Below are 19,833 nucleotides of genomic sequence, written 5' to 3' on the forward strand. Positions count from 1 at the left end.
TTCATCTGTTGAGATGATCATATGGTTTTTGTCCTTGGCTCTATTGATATAGTATATAACGTTTATTGATTTGCATATGTTGAACCATCCCTGCATCCCTGGAATGAACCCCACTTGGTCAGGGTGTCTGATCTTCTTGATGATCTTCTGCATTCTATTTGCCAGTTTCTTATTAAGGATTTTTGCATAAATGTTCATTAGTGAGATTGACCTCTAGTTCTCTTTTTCACTTATGTCTTCTCTGCTTTGGTGTTCAAGGTGATGCTTGCTTCCAGGAATGAATTTGGGAGTATTACTTCCCTTTCGATTTCACTGAAGAGTTTAAACAGTAGTGGCAGCAGTTCCTTTCTAAATGTCTTGTAGAATTCAGCAGTGAAGCCATCAGGGCCCGGGCTTTTCTTAGTTGATAAGTTTTTAATTACGTTTTCATTTTCATTGATTGATATTGGGTTCTTCAGAATTTTTAGGTCTTCTTCGTTCAACTTTGGCAATTTATGTGTATCTAGGAATCTGTCCATTTCTTCTGTGTTTTCCATCTTCTTGGCGTATAGGTTCTGGAAGTAGGTATTGCTGATCCTCTGTATTTCTGCTGGGTCTGTTGTAATTTCACCCTTTTCATTCCTAATTGCATGGATTTGGGCCTTTTCTTGCCTTTTTCTGGCAAGGTTGGCTAAAGGTTTGTCAATTTTGTTGATTTCTTTTGAAGAACCAACTCTTGGCTTCATTGATTTTTTTGTATCGTTCTCTTAGTCTCCATTGCATTGATTTCTCCTCTGATCTTTATAATTTCCTCCCTTGCATGAGCTTTGGGGTTGTCCTGCTCTTCTTTTTCTAGAAGCTTGAGATTCAGCATCAGGTTGTTTAATCGGCCTCGTTCTGTTTTCCTAGTATGTGTATTCACTGCTCTGAATTTCCCTCATAAGACTGCTTTCATTGTGTCCCATAGATTTTGATATGTTGTATTGTCATTGTTATTTAATTGAAGGAACGGTGTGATTTCTTCTTTAATTTCCTCTGTGACCCATTGATTATTCAGCAGTGTGTTGTTCAATTTCCATGTGTTTATAACATTTTTTGTGGTTTCTTTTCCTCTGGATCTCCAATTTCATGGCACTATGGTCTGATAATATACAGAGGATAACTTTAATTCCTTTTCACTTACTTAAACATGTTCTATGTGCAAGTATGTGGTCTATTTTGGAGAATGACCCATGTGCAGCTGAAAAGAATGTGTATTCTGATTTTGTGGGGTGGAATGCTCTCTAAACATCTGTTAAGCTCATTTGTTCAAGAGTTTGCTTGAGTTCTAGTTTTACATTGCTTATTTTTTGTCTAGTTGATCTATCTATTTGTGACAGTGTGGTATTGAGGTCCCCCACTACTATTGTATTAGTGCTTATATGACTTCTCATGTCCTTTAGTATTTGTTTTATATAGGTGGGCACACTGGCATTTGGTGTGTATATATTTATGATTGTCATCTCTTCCTCTTGGATTGTTCCCTTTACAGGGATGTAGTGTCCTTGTTTGTCTCTCTTAATCAGTGTTGGTTTGAAATCCACTTGATCTGCAAAGAAGATAGCTACTCCTACTTTTTCTCAGGTTCCTGTCACGTGGAATATTGTTTTTCTACCCTTTAACTTTCAGTCTATGAGTTTCATTTTGAATTAAGTGTGTTTCTTGTGTGCAGCATATTGTTGGATCTTGCTTCTTGACCCATTCTGCCAGTCTATTTCTTTTGATTGATGAGTTGAGACCATTAACATTGATGTTTATAACTGATACGTATTGCATTATCATTGTCATGACTTTTTCTTTTCGTTGGATTCTTCCTCTTTGTATTTAATTTCTTGTCGCACCCAGCGGATTCATTCTGCTGGGCTTCCTGGGGTTGTGATCCTCATTGTCTTTTCTAGAATATTGTCTAAAGTTTTTGGGCCTCCTGGTTTGGTATTCATGAAGTTTCTCAGGTGCTCTTTGTCCTGAGAGTATCTCATTTCTCCATCAATTTTGAAATATAGTTTTGCAGGTTACATCAATCTGGGTTAGAAGCTGTTTTCCTTTAGGGCTTGGAATACATCACTCCAAACTCTTCTTGCCTTGAGGGTTTGTGTTGAGAAGTCTGGTGTGATTCTGATGGCCTTTCCTTTGTATGTGATTTGTTTTTTTTCTCCAACTGCTGATAGAACTTTGTTCTTCTGTTGGGTTTCTGGAGTCTTAACAATTATATGCCTATGTGTAGATTTTTTTGATCGAGTATAGTTGGAGTCATTCTTTCTGCCTCACTTATCTTTGTATGTCAAGTTCTTTTCCCCTGCTTCTAAGGTTTTCTGCCGTTACTTCCGTGAACAGTTTTTTTTATGTCATCTGAACTGTCTCCTGTCTCTTCATTGACTCCAGTCAGTCTTATGTTATTCTTCTTTGCATCGTCTAGCAGCTGCTGGATTGATATCTTCTGGACCCTTACAATTTTGAAGCAGTTTTTCTTTTCCTGGTCACTAATTATAATCCTATCTTCTGTATCTGAAATTCTGTCCTCACATTGGCTCATTATGCTGTGTAGACTTTCAATGAAGTTTTTAATCTCCTGGAAATCTGTTTGTATCTGTTTTATGTATTCCATTTGTTTCCTCTGTTGGGATTCCATCATGTTCCTCAGCTCCTCTCTAGATTTATTAATCATATCTTGCACTATGAGCCCAATTTCTGCTGTTATCTGAGAAATTATTTCTGATTTCATTTTACCAGATCCTCTTTTGTTGCCAGTTCAGGGAGTCCAGGTGGTTGAGTATCAGAGTGTTCCATCTCCTTTCCCTTTGGGGTTGCTGTAGGTGATCTGCAGGTCCAGTTTTGAGACTCTTTTATGTGTCTTCTGATTTCGACCCTGTGTGTGTGTGTGTGTGTGTGTGTGTGTGTGTGTGTGTGTGTGTGTTTTCATGCTGTTGGCACCTGTGCGGCTCACCTCCTCTGCGCTGCAAGCAGTTCTACCACATATTGTGATTTTTGTTTGTTGAACCATCCTTGTATCCTTGGGATGATTTCCTTTTGGTCATGGAGAATAATGTTTTTAAGGGGCTATTGTATTGTTTGCTAATGTTTATTGAGAATTTTTGCCTTTGTTTATTGAGGATATTGGCCTATAGCTCTTTTTGTTTGTTTTTGTTGTGTCAAATTTTAAATTGCAAATTACTAATCCTCTGTTTTCTCAGATTTTTCATTTTGTTCCTGTATTCTTTTCTCTCTTCATTTCTTTTGCAAAAACCTTATATCTCTCTACCCTTTGTGCAGCCAAAGTAAGTCCATTTTATCAGTTTATAGTTTTTCAACTATATTTTAATAATACATGTTGGCCTTTAAAATTAACGAATCCATTTATCTTTGAATTTTTGTTATTTTTATTGCTATTGCTTATGGAGTGGTGGCCCATTTTAGTTTAAAAAAATTATATTGACACATGATAATTTTGCATACTAATGGAGTTCTGTGTGATGCTTGTATACATGCAAACTCTGAATTTATGTGTTATCAGACTAGGTTACCTTGAGCCATCAGTTTATGTACATGATAATTTTTAACTAATATGGAAAGACATACTTTGGTTACTTTCCTTCTTAGATTATTTCCTAGATTAATGTTGTTTTCCTGATGCCACTATGAAAAATGACTTAAGTAGCACATAAAATATTTATAATGTTTTTGAATGATATGAAGGTATATGTAGTATGCTCTGTCATCCAGACTAAATCATATATTAATTCCTTCACAGTTTTTAAACAAGCAAATTAGCTTAGATGAATAGACCATTGTCCTGTAAAAGAACACTGCAGACTGAGTATTCATGCTCTCCTGGGGCATCTGGAAATGCAGATTCCCAGGCCCCACTCTAATTTCCCATGGCATGGGTCTGGATGCAGACTCCAAGAATCTGGTGATAGTAATGTAAATAAACTGTGTTTCTCTTGTGTTATTTTTTTTCTTAAGATTAACTAAAATGACAGCTACTTTTATTTAAAGACCTACAAAGTATACTACATGAGTTTGTAGCATACATAAATACCAAATAGTTTACATAGTGTCATGAGTATGGAGAGGAGGTCTTTTAAAGAATGATTTCATAGGCATTGTTGGCAAAAGTCTGGCATATGATCTGTGTGAGCCAGTTGGGCTTAGATTAACCAGACATGCTTTCCCCAGGAAGTCAGTTTTGGGGATTGATTTACACTGTTCTTGTTATCAAGTCACTTATTTGGGAGGAGGGAAAGCATTCTTGGTTCAAGGCTTTGGCCACACTTCCATAAATCATTTTCATCAATTTAGATTGATACATAATATTTCTGTGGGATTTTCATGATTTTCTACAGTTTTGGATTTCTTTGTTCATGTGTCAAACGAGGTTAGTTACCTATGATAGAACAAATTTATATTTAAATTCTGGGCGTTATTTTGTTAGTTTTTTTCTTAATTTACAGTAGACTTGCAGGAAAGTTCTCAAATCTTATGGGTTTTATTTGTTTTTTTTGTTTTTGTTTTTGTTTTTGGTACCAGCTATCAAACTTGGGTCCTTGTGCTTGTGCAGCAGGTGGCAAAACCACTGAGCTAAATCCCCAGCCCTTCAAATCTTATGTTTTTAGCCATTGAATTTGTATAATTGTAATCATCATGCATATTAAATTAGTTTTTCCATCATGCTAAATTATACCTTGTACCAATAACCTATCTTTGCACATAGCTAGGTTAGTTAGAAATTATTATAAGGCAGCTAGACAAAGTCGGGCCCTCAGCATAGAAAAACAATCGAGGCACATTCACTGGTTAGCATTGTAAAAAAAAAAAAAAGGAAGTACTACTTCCCCTAGAGATGAATAGCAGTGATTGATATTCTAAATAGACATCAGTCTCCCTAGCCCATTTCATTTCCAGGAATTCCTTCTATGTGACTTGTTTTCCCATTTGATCCCCATTTAATCAATATTACCTGGGTGACTGTACTTGTAATTTTATTGGTTGATTATGATTTTGTCCCACTTCATGCCCACCTTGTAATTTTCCATTGGTTCTTATAGTTTTGTCTAACCTTGAACCCACCTCCCCTCATGGCTTTGCTCAATAAAACATCTTTGAAAAGCAAGGTCGGCAGGCATCCCATTTTGCAGTCTCCCTTCTGTCCCTCTTAGACAGAAGCTATCTTTCTGTCAATAAATTTTTCTTACTCTTAACCTTTGTTGTTCTGAGAATTCATTCTTTGATTTTAGAGAACACAAACTCATGTTTCAAGTATCTAGCAGGTTTGGGAGTTACATCTATTCCCCCTATAACACTATCCCACCAAAAGGCAGTCATTGTTCTGAATTTTGCCAACATAGTGTAGTTAGCCATTCTGTAAATTTAATTTTATATTCTCATATATATATATATATATATATATATATATATATATATATTACTTTTTTCTTCTGGCTGTTTTTACTTAACATATTTGAGAGGTCTAGATTGATTTACACTGTTTCTGTTGAGTCATTCGTTCTTCCATGTACTAGAAATGTGTTCTTTTTTATTGTTTTAGGCAGACTGATTATTTATTCATCCAATCTATTTTCTGGTTTCAACTATTTTAAGTAACTGTGAATATTCTTCTTCATGTTTTATGGAGGCTTATATACCGTGTACCAGTTTCTATTTGGCTATCACATAAGGGTAGAGCTGAGGTGTCATAGTGTACCCATGCATTCAGTTTTATTGTGTAATGCCAAGTGGTTTTAAAAAGTCCTGTCCCTGTATCTATTCCCACCTGCAGTGTGTGAGAGTTTCAGTTGATCATATCTTATTTCATGCTTGGTAACATCAATTTTTATTTTCCAGTTTTATTTTAGCTATTATAATGAATATGTTTTATCTGGCTTTAATTCTTTTTTTTATGTCTAACCATGTTGAGAAATTATATATATAAGAAATATATCTTATATATTTGTGGGTTCTTATATATATGTGGGTTCTTAGAATGTTAATTTTGTAAAGCACATGTCTAAGGACTTTTAAAAAATTGGAATGTCTAATATCTTGTTCTTACTATTTTACAGGAGTGTTTTGTACATTTTGGATGTGAATACTTTCTCAGATATATATTGTGAATATTTGATCCCACTCTGTGGCTGAGTGATGTTCAATTTTAAGCACCTTTATAGTTTTTTTTCAGTTGCTATAGAGGTCTAGCACATGTTTGTCAGCATTTCTCTAAGAATTTGTTGTTTTAATACCCTTCAGTAGTATTGTTTTTCTCTTTATTTATTGATAAAGTTCATTTCTTATTACTTGCTACTAATATGTAAAGCAAGTAATTTTACATCTTAACTTTGTATTCAGTATCTTGATTTGATTCATTTAATAGTTATGAGTTGATTTATAGATTCTTTGTGATTTTCTATAAAATTAGCAGAAGCATGTCATCTAGAAATAGCAACATTTTTTCTTCCTTATATATTATAATTCACATTTTATTTTCTTTCCTAATTGAGGATTTTTTTTGTTTGCTTCTCTTTGCTGTATATGTCTCAGATGATTGTGAAAAAAACAATATTGGTTTGGAAATTATAAATAAATTTTAGTGAGTTGGCAAATTCACAAAGAATCCACTTATGAAGAGTAACTGATTTTGATATCTATGTATATGGAATACATGTGATACAAGTTGACTTCCCCTTATCCAAACTGCCTGAGACAAGAACTGTTTCAGATTTGCGACTTTTTCAGGTTTTGGAATACTGTATTTGCATAACTTTTTCCGCTCAAGTGTTCATAATCCTAATCTGAAAATCTAATTAATTCCAACATACTTGAAAAATGTTTCAGATTTGGGATCACTTCAGAGTTCAGATTTTCTCAGTGGAGAATTTCAACCTGTATAATAGTATGTGCTTCTTGTATGTAAGAGATAATTTATTTTAATGTGTTCCTACTCTTGGATGTATACATTATCCCCTCCCTTCCCTTTTCCCTTCCCCTGCCCTTCCTCCTCTTCCCCCTTCTTTCTGTTTCCTTCCCTTCCCTTCCTTTCCCTTCATTTTCTTCCCCTTCCCTTTCTTTCCCTTCCCTCCCCCCTCTTCCCTCCCCTCCCCTTCCCTTCTTCCTTCCTCCCAACCTTCTTTTTTCCATTTTGTGATACTGTGTATAGAACCCAAGGCCTCATGCAAGCAAGGCAAATGCTTCCCTGTCACACACACACACACACACACACACACACACACACACACGCACGCACACATCCCCAGGCCTACTCAGTTGTTCTCTTTGATAGCATTACTTTCCTTACTGATAGAAACTTAAGTGACAAAAGCTGAGTGGAAAGCAATTATTGTAGAACTGAAAGATGTTTCAGTGGAGAGAATGTGAGATTATTCACTACTGATGAAAGCAGAATAGTCTAGAGATGCAGACAGTGGTCTAGAAAGAAGGAAAAATAAATTTTGATTTGACTCAGGTTAATCTCTATACAGAAGCCGGTGCACTGACTGTCGACAGGAGTGGAGTGGGATGTCAAGGGCTGCTTACAAGATGAGGAGTGAGATTTATTAAATTCCAAAACAGACAAACACACATGTACTTCTAGGGATGATTTGTCTACTCAAGCACTTGAAACAGCTCAAGGAGTTTGTAAAACATTCCTTGAGAGCACCTAGCACATAGAAGGTGCTCAATAGATATTTGTTGAATGAATGAGTGAACTCTTGTCTTTGCCTTGTACATATGCTGCATATTTTTGATACATTTTATAAATATTAAAAGTACTATATTAATAGGTGTTTTTAGTAAAACATTTATATGGAACAGTAAGCTCAAGGCCAGAGTATACACACTTCCTGGAAGATGCAGAAAGAAAAATAAAAGCATTAAGCAGACTTCTCAGCAGTGAAGAATCATAAAGGTAGAATTTGAGAGGTAGAAGTCATTCTGTGGGTCACTGAATACTCCAGCCCTCGTATTATATGGATGTGGATTTGAGGTCCCATTTGTTAAATAACTTACCATCTATGTGTCAGGCTTCATTTCCAGGAAATTAAAACCACACAAAGCTATTTTAAGCATGAAAGGATTTAATAGAAAGAATTAAGTCCACATTAAGGTTTTGGAATGAGTGGAGGAATAGCTGCAGTTCCCAGGCTCCAGGACGTGTTCCCAGCTTGGCCCACCCGGGTGGCTGCTGTTGCTGCCAGAATCAGGGAAGGGGATGAGATGGCTGCTCTGGAGCTTGTTATCCAAGGACACCAGCTGCTGCTGCCACTGCCACACCCTTCTCTCTGCCTGCACCCAGCTGCAGTTGGAGCTAGAACCCTGCAGCAGAAAACCCACATCTCTAGAGCGTCTCTGGGACATACACGTCACTTCCAAGTCCCAAATCACACAAGAAACTCATCTGTTTGCTTAACCAAATTCTCCTGTGGCATTCCAACTGCAAGCCCATTGGAATGCCCTCCAAGTTCTGCAGGAATGCATGGCACAGAGATTGGGTGGCTATTGCCAAATGACCATGCCCATCACTATAGCTTCCACAAGTAATGAAAGACATCACCACTGTCAGGCCATGAAGCCCCACATATGCAGTGGCTCTGTCATGCACAGAAAAACACTCCATAGATTGTCCTGCATTCTGGAAGTCACATTCTGAAATGGAATGGCCTGTGGGAGGGCGACCCATTTCACTTATTGTTCAGAGGGGACAAACACATCATTAATACTTTTATGTTGGGAACAGGCATGATGCAGAACTGCTGGGATCACCCACTCTCAACCCATCTATAAACCATTTAAGAGTCTTCATGGTCTCACTTCTACCTTCTCTCACAACATCTTTCAACCCAAGTCTTCCCTTCTTCTTTGCTTCTTTCTTTTTTCTGTTTCCCTGATATATCAGTATTTACCAGGTCTTCTACATGTGCTGGGCCTACTGACTGGATGGCCCTTCCTCTTGCTCCACCTGTGTGATTTCTGGTCATCTTTCAGTGCAGATGTCACCGCTTCAAAACATTCTTGGATTCTGCCTGAGTAGCCTGGCTGTTCCTCAGGTCCATACTTAGTTTGTATGACAACATCGATTTACATATCCCTCTCTCCTTTATAGCCGAAACTTCTTTGATAAAAATGACTGCCCTCGCTCACATTTTGTGTGTAGAGGCTAGATCAGCCTGTGTGCTACACAAGTACGCAAGAAATGTTTGAAAATGGATGAAGGAAAGGAGGAAGGGAAGTGGGTTTAGATGTGATAAGACCCACTGAGACCATGAGTCATCATTGTGCCGCTTTCTTACCCTTCCACAAAATCATTCTTTTTATAGTCAATAGTTACAGCCTACTTTTGCCACTTTTGTTGATTTTAAGAGACAGCTCACAAGAAACCCTAATAAGATTTATGTGATGCTTTCACTTCTATAACATGACTTCTTAAAGTTAACTTGTTTTTTATCACCTAAATATGATTTTTTAAAACCTAATTCTCTAAAACACTCAGGACAAAATAAGTGTAGTGAATATTTCAAACATCATGTTCTTTGGGTTGTAAGGCAATACCTGCGTTTGGTAAGGTTTTCATTTTTGTTGTTGTTACTCTTGGAAGATACATTTTTCTATAAACACACTTACAATATCTTTGATCAGATATTTTTAGTGGACAAAGAAATACACATTCTCTTATGAGAAAGGTGAATATAATACTTTTTGAGGTTTACTAAGTGCTGTTTAACCTTAATGAATCTCCCTTCCATAATATACTGTATGCTGCCAGGACACATTCCAGGTGATTTAATATCGCACAAAAGTATAATTTTTGCTATGAGAGGATTGTCAGTGTTGACACTGAATATTTCATTGTTACCTGATTTCTGTACATCTGAGTAAATGTGTTCAAAAAGTCACTTAGGGACAGATGAATGGCTGTTGAAAACTGTAAGACAGGTTGTTGGTGCCAGAACCCAAAAGCTTCTAAGGCACCATCTCTTCATGGAAAAATCAAATTAATTCAACTTCTGGTCCTGGCCAAGATAAAGTAATGGACACTACATTTATCTTCCTGTTTAAAACAGGCAGAAATGGACAGGGTATTATGAAACAACATTTTGCAAGACACTAAATGTCAATCAGTGAATAGTAATGATCCTGAGAGATGAGGAGGAAATGGGGTGAGCCTCAAGATGAGACCAGCTCACTGCCTCCAAGGTGTCCAGTCTTAGTCTCAGAGTAGGAGAACCTAGGTGGACCCTGTGAGAGTACCAGAATGGAGAAGCAGAGCCAGAGTCAGGAGAGATGGAGGCCAGAGTCCATGCTCCTGAGTATGGAGAAGAGAGAGCTTCGGAGAGATAGAATCTGAAGATCTATAAAGGGTCTTACTAGCAGCTAGCTGAGCACTGCTGACTAGCGCATGCATGTGAAAGAGCTGTACAAAGCATAGGAAAGAACAACTTAAAAAGACTGAAAGTCACAGTGCCTGGCATTAGTACAAGGCCGAGATGAGCTGGCTCAGCTCACCTGGCCGGCCCGCAGGTCTGCTGAGATATCTGCTTCTGTGATGGTGAATAGTCAGCTGGAGATGAATGCTGCCCTCACCCTGACTAATGAATTGTAGAAAACGCTCAAAAATGCTTGTAGGAATTCAAATATATGCAGCAGCCAAAAAGATAAAATTCACAATGTCAGACCTCTAAAATTCACCAAGAATGCAAAGAAGCAGGAATATGCAACCCATACTGATGACAAAACCAGTGTGTCAGAACCAACCCAGAACTGTCAGAAATGTTAGAATTAGCAGACAAAAACACCAAAACAACTATTAAAGTTGAATGGGTTTTAAAAAGGGCAAGATGCAAGAATACCTCCCCCACTTTTTTTTTTTTTTGCTTTAGCCTCTTTCCCAAAATCATACAGCTGTGTCACATGAAGCTGAAACCAGAGCTCAGTTCTCCTTGTGTCTGTTCTTCATGACAAACTGCCGGAAACTCAGAGGCTTAAAACAACACCCACTATTAGCTTCCCATGGTTCCATATGTCAGGTTCTAAGGTGCCTCAACAGGTTCTGTGTTTAAAACAGCACAAGGGCAAAATGAAGATACAACCAGATTGAATTCTGGCCTGTAGGCCCTAGGGAAGACCCCTCCCCCAGGATCACTCAGGTTACTGGCAGATTTTAGGCCCTTGATCTGGTAGCCAGGCTGGTTCTTGGCCCCATTTCACTACAAGCTGTTAAGAGTGCTCTGTCTGGCCTGTAGGGCCCTCCATTTTCAGATTCAGCAACAGCACATCAGATCCATCTCAGAGTTACTACTTCTGACTTCCTCTTTTGCCACCAGCCACAGAAATCTGTCTGCTCTTAATGGTGCAGGCTAAGTCAGTTCTTCCTGTACAGCACTGTGTTAGGATAACCTATACCGTAAAACACAGTGCAGTCATAGCAGTGATGGCTAATTGTATTCACAGATTTTGAAGATTAAAGCAAAGCATCTTTGTGTGATCATTATAGAAACTCTACTCACCATATACCTTAACCATATTCTTATTCTCCTGGTATTGTGTAATGGAACCTTTTGCTGAAAGATTTACACTATAAATATGAATATATTCATGATTTTAGTCTGTGTCATTAATACCATATAATATCTGAGGCAGGCTACTTATGAGACAAGAGGTTCATTGAGCTCACACTTTTTATGGGTTCAGGGGCATGATGCTTCCATGCCCATTGTGGTGAGGCTGCCTGGGGCTGCATCCCATCATGCAGGCAGCAGTGGTGGGAGTGTGCACTGTGGGGCAAGAGCTAATGTGTCGGTGTAGAAAGCCAGAAAAAGACTGGGTTCCTACAGTCCACACCCCAGTGCCTTCCCACCAGGCCCTGTGTCTGAAAGCCTCCACACCATCTTTCACCACAAAGGTGAAGACACATCCTTCACACTGTGCATCAAGCTTCCAGCACCTAGATCTTTGGGGAGACAAACTGAATCCAAAGCACAGCACTCAGTACAGGTGACGCAGGCACATGTGTCTCATACAGTTAATGGCTGAGATTCACACTTTTGCTCCATCACTGGACAAGTTTTCTGTTTTCTGTCTTCTTTTGAACACCTCATTTAAACTGGCCTCCCTCACCTTGTTTCTTTTGCTTCCCTCATCTTGTTTTATTTTCCTTACCCTGCTTCATGGTTCTTGCTGCTGGAATGCAAGGACTGTGAGGGCAGGCACCACCTGGTCCTTGTCCCCTGCTGGACTCAGTGCTCAGAGCAGTACCAGGAAGTGTCCGGGTTCTTTAAACTCTGATCTGAAAGAGTATATCGTGAATGCTAATATTTTGGCTTCTCTGACATGCAAACATTTTTGTCAATCATTCCATGTGCCTGTGGAGGAGAATGTAGTATGCTCAGGTAGAATTTCTGGAAGAGTTTGAGGGGAGATATTCTCTACCCTCAGTAAAGTAGCATATGAAAGGGAACTGAGGCAATGACATGTGCTTTGACTTTGGCAGCTGTGAAATGGAGTCCTTGTTCTCCTCTCTGCAGCAGAGCTTTGAGGATACTTAGCAACATCATCTAAGATGATGAATGTGAGCTAGTGAATTAGATAGAGTGTCCTCTTCCTCCACCTTTCCATTACCTCTTTGATTTCATAGAACTCAACTACAGAAGACATAAATAAGAAAGAATGTAATTTAGTCAAGAGGAATTGCTATTAAATATATAGAGTAGTAAAATGGAAATATTAAAAACTGCTGTCTTTGAAAATTAGCCTTATGATTTTAGTTGTAAAAGCACAACAAAAGAAGCTAGGCAGTGGATCACAAATAATGAAGTCCTCAATTTAAAATTAAATAGAATAAAGTGATTAATCTGGAAGATAAAACAGAATGTGGAATCCTTTCAGAGGATAGTATAGCCTAAGAAAAAATTACTGAAGAAGAAGACTGGGAAGGGAAATAAACTGTCCATAGTGTAGCAAGAAAGATAAAGATGGGCTTATTCAAAGATTTTTTAGTTTCAGATGTCAGGAATTCATCTCAAACTATGTTAAACAAAAGGGGCAAAAGCAGTAAAAGAAAATGGGGCGGTGTTAGTTAACTGGTTCATAACACTTTCTGAAAAGACCTCATGGGGCAGAATGGGGGTGTGAAATGAGGGGTGGGCCTTGTTACTGCATCCACTGCTTGGAGAAAGACAACTTCACTATTCTGGGAATGATGGAGTTGGGAAGTAATAATGTAGGTATAAATACCAAATAATAAGTTTTAGTATTTGGGAATACTATACTAAAAGCGGTTATTTATTTTGCCACACTCAAACATTTTGTTCAAGCAGTGGTTACGGTGGGGCTGAGTGAATAACAATAAGAATCCACTCATGTAGAGAGGAAGGACTGTACCTTTTGAAAGATACTGAGAGGCCCCAAACTGCAGAATGATTCTAGGCAAGCAGATCCAAATGAGAGAAATTAAACACAAAATGTACTAATGCAAATTAAGATAAAGGAGGCTACTAGAAGACTCTAGGAAGGGGGCAGAGCAGGATTTGAAAGAAAAATCTGTCCAAGTGGATTGCCTGTAAAGTATCCATTTCCCCTCTTGTTTTAAGCCTTTCCCCTTCATCTTTTTTTAACAGGATATGCCCCCCCATTCCTATACATGTGCTCAAGAGAAGGCTGGCTCAAGGTGGGAGTGATGTCTGATTGGTTGAGATGTAAGCCATTCAGGGATGGTTTTTACATAGAGATGTGATTGGATTCTTGGGACTGATGTGTAGTTAAATGCACCAGGGGATTTCTAGGAAAGATTCTGTTCTACTTCTGAAAAAGTCATGCAGAAAGGTGTTTGACCTGGCTATGGTGCTGGAATTGTTGCAGGTGCTTTTGAAACAATCAAATAAGATAACCTGAAGACAATGTTTGTGCACCAAGAATGGCAGGATTTGGAAAGACAGAAGCAACTGGCTCTGTTATTATCTACTGACAGAATAACCTAGGAATCTTACTACTTCTGAACCCTCTGCTCTACAAATACATTTCATTTTGCTTAACATACTTTTAGTGGTTTTTTAAAAAACTTTGAATATAAAAACATTTTAACTGACATGTAGAAGACTTTTATTGAAAGTCAGAATGTATATTTTGACATGAAAGTTACTTTTTAATTTTGTTTGGTAATGATCACAAACCCAATGTATGAAAACATTACTTTTTAGTTAAAAGATAGAATTTCTCATTTAAAAGCTCCATGTATTATCCTTTCAAGTAGTTAGTGAAAACAAAAGCAAATATATGCATTTTAAAATTAGAGCTTGTGGGGGGAAAAATCACAGAAACTAGTATTCATCAAATGGCAGTATCTTTGTTTTTATAAGGAATAGCTACTTAGTAAAACTTCTGAATTGACAATATACACTGGCCTGAATATAGTTTTTTGAGCTATCATTACAGAATTTCCCAGTTAGTAAAGGACACAGCTACTTTTCACTGAAACATTTTATACCTTGGTAGAATAGTGCCCTGATATATTTGGAGATACTGTTATGGTATCCTACTTGAAGTGAGAGCTTTAATTTAAATTCTAAAAAGTTAGTGGAAAAAGTGTTGTTGGATGATACAAAAAGATCTACAAAAGTGAACTGCTCTATGCTTCTGATGTTAACAGATGACATTTGCAGGACTTTACATCTATTTTTAGCTCTGATCATAGCATTTCCACCTACTCTTGGAAAATCTAGCTCTTGGTATTCCAGTGACTTCATTTTCGTAACAGTATTCCATTCACAGGGAATGCCAAATTTCTACATATAGACTTATTCTGTGCTTATTGTTACTGCAAAACAACATGATCTTCCTTGTATTCTAAAGTTAGATGCACCACAAGGAAAGGTGATGTGACTCATTTTGGTAAAGTCTTACATTGTTCTTCACTTGGTAACATGAAAATTAACTTGCGTCCTCATAAGGAGTAGGGACACAGGAGAAATCTCACCAACAAAATTAAAACTGCCAGTGTCACACATTCAAGGACCAGAGTCAGTGCCATATGATGCCAAGGTTTGCTGCACCTGGAGCTGGGCATGCCTGGACTGTTTTGGGAGCTCCATGGGGGCCCGGGGTGACCGACTCCTTATGGCTGCAGGCGTACTCAGCTCAGCCTCTACTCCAAGTCCCCCTCCTAGGGCTCCTGCTGTTATAGCCAGCTCCAGGCAGCAGGAAGGCATGCTGAGTAGAGGACCAAAGGGGGCCCCATCCAGGAAGAACTGCTTCCTTGGAGGAGCCTTCGTGGTAACTTCCGTGGAACCCAGATTCAGCCCTCCAAATGCACGCCCAAGATACAAGCAGTACTTCTGTTTAAATTTTGTTTGTTTGTTCTCAGTCATACATAATCTTTAGTTGTAAGAGAAGCTAGGAATTACTTTTAGCCAAGCTTATTACTGTCTCAAATAAAATTGGCATTCTGCTCCCTAGGGAAGGAAGGGTGGCTACCAAGTGAATGATTCTCAGTGTCTGTCAGAGCGTGCTTAAGGTTTTCCCAGCCCAGCACCATGTGCCTTTGCATTGGACTCAGAACTTACCTATTTTTACCTTTGTTGCCTGCCCTTTTTCAGCCCATAATATTTGTTTCTAAGGTGGGAAATGATTTTACCAATCCTATGCTTTGGTTTTCTGTAAATCTGATTAGGCATTAAAAATATCCCATATTCTGTCCTGAAAATGTTTCAAGGCTAAGTGTTCATAAGCAGCAAAGCAAATTATATTTTACTTTCTCCACTTAGAAAGTTCAAAATACTGCCTTCACAAAAATCACCTGTATTTAACATTAAAACTAGCTACATTTATTGTGATTTCATGGGTTACTTATGTGCTCCCTCCTTGCTGTCCCCTTCATTCTGATAAAATAGGAGCAAAATTACTCTTTTTCTGCAAATTCATATGTACCAACTGGAAAGCTAGTGAGTAAACAACAGGACGCAAAGTGGTTCCAAGATACTCATGTTTTCAGTAACTCCTGATGTAAGTTCCCTCTCCTCACTGGCTCTGCCTTCCCTTCCCTTCCCACACTCCATTAAGAGCACACAGTTAAAAGGCTGTTCCTTGCTTAAAGTTTCCTAATTTTCTACTAATTCTATTAATCAAACTCTGCTGCCAAATTTAGCCACACCATTTAAGAAACCTTAACATTTAGGTAGCAGGATGTCAGCAAAGTGCCAGGAGAGATGCAAAATTTTTTGACATCCAGCCAGTATAAAATGTTATTTCCCCTCCCCCCCTTTCCCTCCCCTTCCCTTTCTCTCTCCTCTTCTTCCCCCTTCTTCATCAATCTCCTTATTTTCATCTTTCTCCTTCCTGCCTCCTCCCCCTTTCTTCCTCCCCTCCCCTTCCTCCATTCCCTTCTCCTCCTTTCCTCTATCCCCCACTCCACTCCCGTTGCCTCCCCTCTCACATACTGGATATTGAACCTAGAGGCACTCTACCACTGACTTGCATCCCTGACCTTTTTATTGTAAGACAAAGTCTCCTTAAGTTGCCTATGCCGGCCTTGAACTTGTGATCCTCCTGCCTCAGCCTCCCATGTAGCTGGGATTATAGGCATGAGTAATGAGTAACTTTTCTTGGCTCTGCTTCCACTTCTTGACTCTTCCTGAGGCCTTCTATGTGACTTTTCTCAGTCTTAAGTGGGATACAGAGCTGCAGGAGTTTGGGCATGATTAGGAGATCCCTCACTTTCAATATTCACTTTTGTTTCTATTCCTATGTCTTAGGGTTGGAGATGATGATGAGATTAGAAGCAGAGGCATCTGAAGTTTTGTCACAGAGCACATCATCTGTTAAACGGTACCGCCTTAGAAAGGTGCTGACCATTATAATGGGATGATCTACACACTTACAGGTCGGCCTAACCCTAGCACTTGTGAGACTGACCCAAGCCTGTGTAACTGTTTTCTGGCCCATGATGCAGCTCAGCTCTGTCCTGAGTGCAAATCGCATGCACGGTGTGATTCTTAGGCTCAGCTCCTGGAGACGCAGAGTCTGGTTCTCTCTCTTCTCCAGCACTCCTTGCTCATGTTGAGTGAGATGAGCCCTGTCCCTGAGCCAGTCAATTTTAGGCTAGGTTTTTAAACAAGCCTGTGTCACTCAGTTTAACCCTTATTTTAACCAGAAGCAAGCATTCTAGATTCTGCTCCGATCTCCTCTGTGCTCTGCAGTAGATATCTTCGTTCTTCCTGAGTTTCCAGCTGTTCATATTTCCCTTCTCTGATTCCAGATTTTTTTCTCACCTTTGTTTTAAAGTAATTGTAACTATATGTGATTTGTCATGCATAAATCATAGGGCGCTTTTAAAAATTGAAGGCTCTTTTTGAAGGGAAAATCATCCTAAGTACCAGGACTGAATGCTACTTGTAGAATGTTTTATGTCTAAGCACTGTGCATAATGGTTTTACTATTATTAGCTCATACCATCTCAGAAACTCTGAAAAAAAAAAGATGGTACTGTCCCATTTTACAGATGGGAAGAATGAGGATCGAAGAACTTTGGCAACTTAAAATCACATTGTTAGGAAGTGATATTACCAAGACTTGAAGGAAGGTATGTCTAATTAGAAAGCCCATGCTACTAATTGCTTCACTACTTCCTTATAGGAGAGGCAGAGCAAGATATCGGATTCACTATGAAGGAAGCTGTGTCACAGCCTCAGAGCTGCCAGTAAATACAACAGTGTGTGCATGTGAGTGCAAAGTACCAGGTGCTCTCTCACTTTCTTTGCAATATTTGACCTTGCCCACTTCAATAGTCATGGACGAGAACACCGCACAGCACTGGGTAACAGAGGGACAAAAGTATTCTAGGGTCTAAAAGACTCCCTTCTTCTTTCCCAGGTTCCTCTTGCTACAACAAAAATATTCTCTTCTTGTATCAGGAAACCACCTACCAAGGAGGCATGTAGGCCCAGGTGTGTTAGAACAGAATGGTTGCTTTTGCAGTCTTCAGCCTTTAGCCCCCTTCATTCAGAACGAGGCTTTGAGATGCAGCAATGCTGCTAGTGCATTTCCACTGGATGTGTTCCCCACAGCTCTGCCAGAAGAGCAGTTTGTAGAGCTGAGAGATCCTGTATGAATCTCCTGTTTGTACACCACCTATCATGACCTCTCACTTTCTCCAGTGTGTTGAAAACACTTGAAGTTGAATAGGAAACCTGTTCGCGGGTGCTGTCTCCTGCCCTGAATATGGATTCGAAGTTCATGAAGAACAACTTTTGAGGAAGGCTTTCTCTTTGATGTGGATAGTGATGTGTGACAGTTGTTTATGTACAGTGGAGCCGGTGTGAGGAGAAAATGCCCAGTGAATGAGCAGCAGCCATGCTGGGGCAGAGTGCAGGGCAGTGTGTCTCTTGGGAGCAGTCGCAGAGACAGGCAGCACCTGTCTCTGGGCTCTGTAGGGCAGGGGGGTGTTGCTGTCCATTTTTGCAAAGTTGAAAGGGTGTGAGTGAGATCTCTACTTCCCCTACTTTCAATATCACATGAGTGAAGGTTGGTCATCAGTCTTCCTGGCCAACAGAGCTTTCCCCCCTCAATTTTACTAAAATCACAAAGGTGGAGAAGAAGATAGGTATTTATTAGTGTCAGAAACAAATTCAAGTGGGCTGCAGGTCCCAGAACAGTGTAAAGTAAACCTCCATTCAAAGCATGAGTCAGAGTTCAGTCAAGCTTATTTTATTTATTTATTTATTTATATTTTTAGGTACCAGGGATCAAACTCGGGTCCTTGCGCTTGTGCAGTAGGCGGTGAAACCACTGAGCTAAATCCCCGGCCCTCAGTCAAGCTTATTTTAAACCTTGAGGAACTTTAGAAAATAAATTTCTTTCTGAATTTTATGTTATTGAAATCTTGATGAATATACTTTTATCCTTTATACCAGCAGGTTTCAATAATCTCTTTTAGTATTGAAATTATAATTTTTAACTCAACAAAACATTTTTCTTTATCCAAAATATTCCTATGTGGGGCCAGAGATTTAGCTCAGTGGTTCTGCCGCCTGCCTTGCAAATGCAAGGTCCTGAGTTCGATCCCCAGTACCCCCCCAAAAATTCATATGTGAATGTAGATTATTTGTGTCATGAAAACCTGATAATGTGTCTCACACTTTTCCATGTGCTCTGTGTGTGTTTGAGTACGTGTGTGTGTATGTGTGTTTATATATGAATTGTTCATTTGGAAAGTTGAAATACTTGAGTTGCTTGAACTGCATAAAAGAAAAGATATTTATGATTTTATTTTTCCTTGTGTATGGGTCATTTTCTGACTGACTTCTTATTTTGATGTTTCACATATTCAGATAAGTAGCAACTGAAATTACCTGCTATGCAAGTGATAACCAATACAAATGTGCAGAACTGTAGGACTGAGTAATATCCCTTGAATACCACATACCTTTGCCCTTGCGACATTCAGTAAACAAATATACTCAGAAGAAATAAAGTTACCCAAGGTGACCGAGAATGCAGTGGTGTTGTATGCTATAATTTGATTTTTAAACTAAAGTTACTGGAAAGAGGAGTGATTTAAATTAATGTGATGCTAATTCTGTACTTCATGATTAATACCTCAGATTAAGCATCATAAACATTGTGACACACAATTTTTATTGATAAACTCTTCTTAACAGTAATGTAATCCACCTGTGTTTTCTCCCCACCAACTTTGGTGTGCACTGGGATGCAGCTAGGAAAGTCTGATCCACCCTCGGGGAATACACAGTCTTGCATGGTGGCCCCACTTTTGGGACAATAGTATGATTCTCCTTCAGTATTGCTGTGCTGTGTTGAATTTGTAGGAGATCATTC

The 19,833-nt window shown here is 38.9% G+C and overlaps 1 protein-coding gene across 1 annotated transcript in view; it reads left to right on the forward strand.

Annotated features, from left to right (window-relative positions):
- Adamts3 (ADAM metallopeptidase with thrombospondin type 1 motif 3) overlaps positions 1-19,833 on the forward strand; it is a 343,729-nt gene that overhangs the window by 245,749 nt on the left and 78,147 nt on the right. The gene's annotated exons all lie outside the window — the stretch shown is intronic.

The sequence above is a fragment of the Heterocephalus glaber genome, unplaced genomic scaffold (assembly GCF_053883595.1).
Source record: "Heterocephalus glaber isolate CG9 unplaced genomic scaffold, H.glaber_assembly_v1.0 deba00000281, whole genome shotgun sequence".
Taxonomy (NCBI): domain Eukaryota; kingdom Metazoa; phylum Chordata; class Mammalia; order Rodentia; family Bathyergidae; genus Heterocephalus; species Heterocephalus glaber.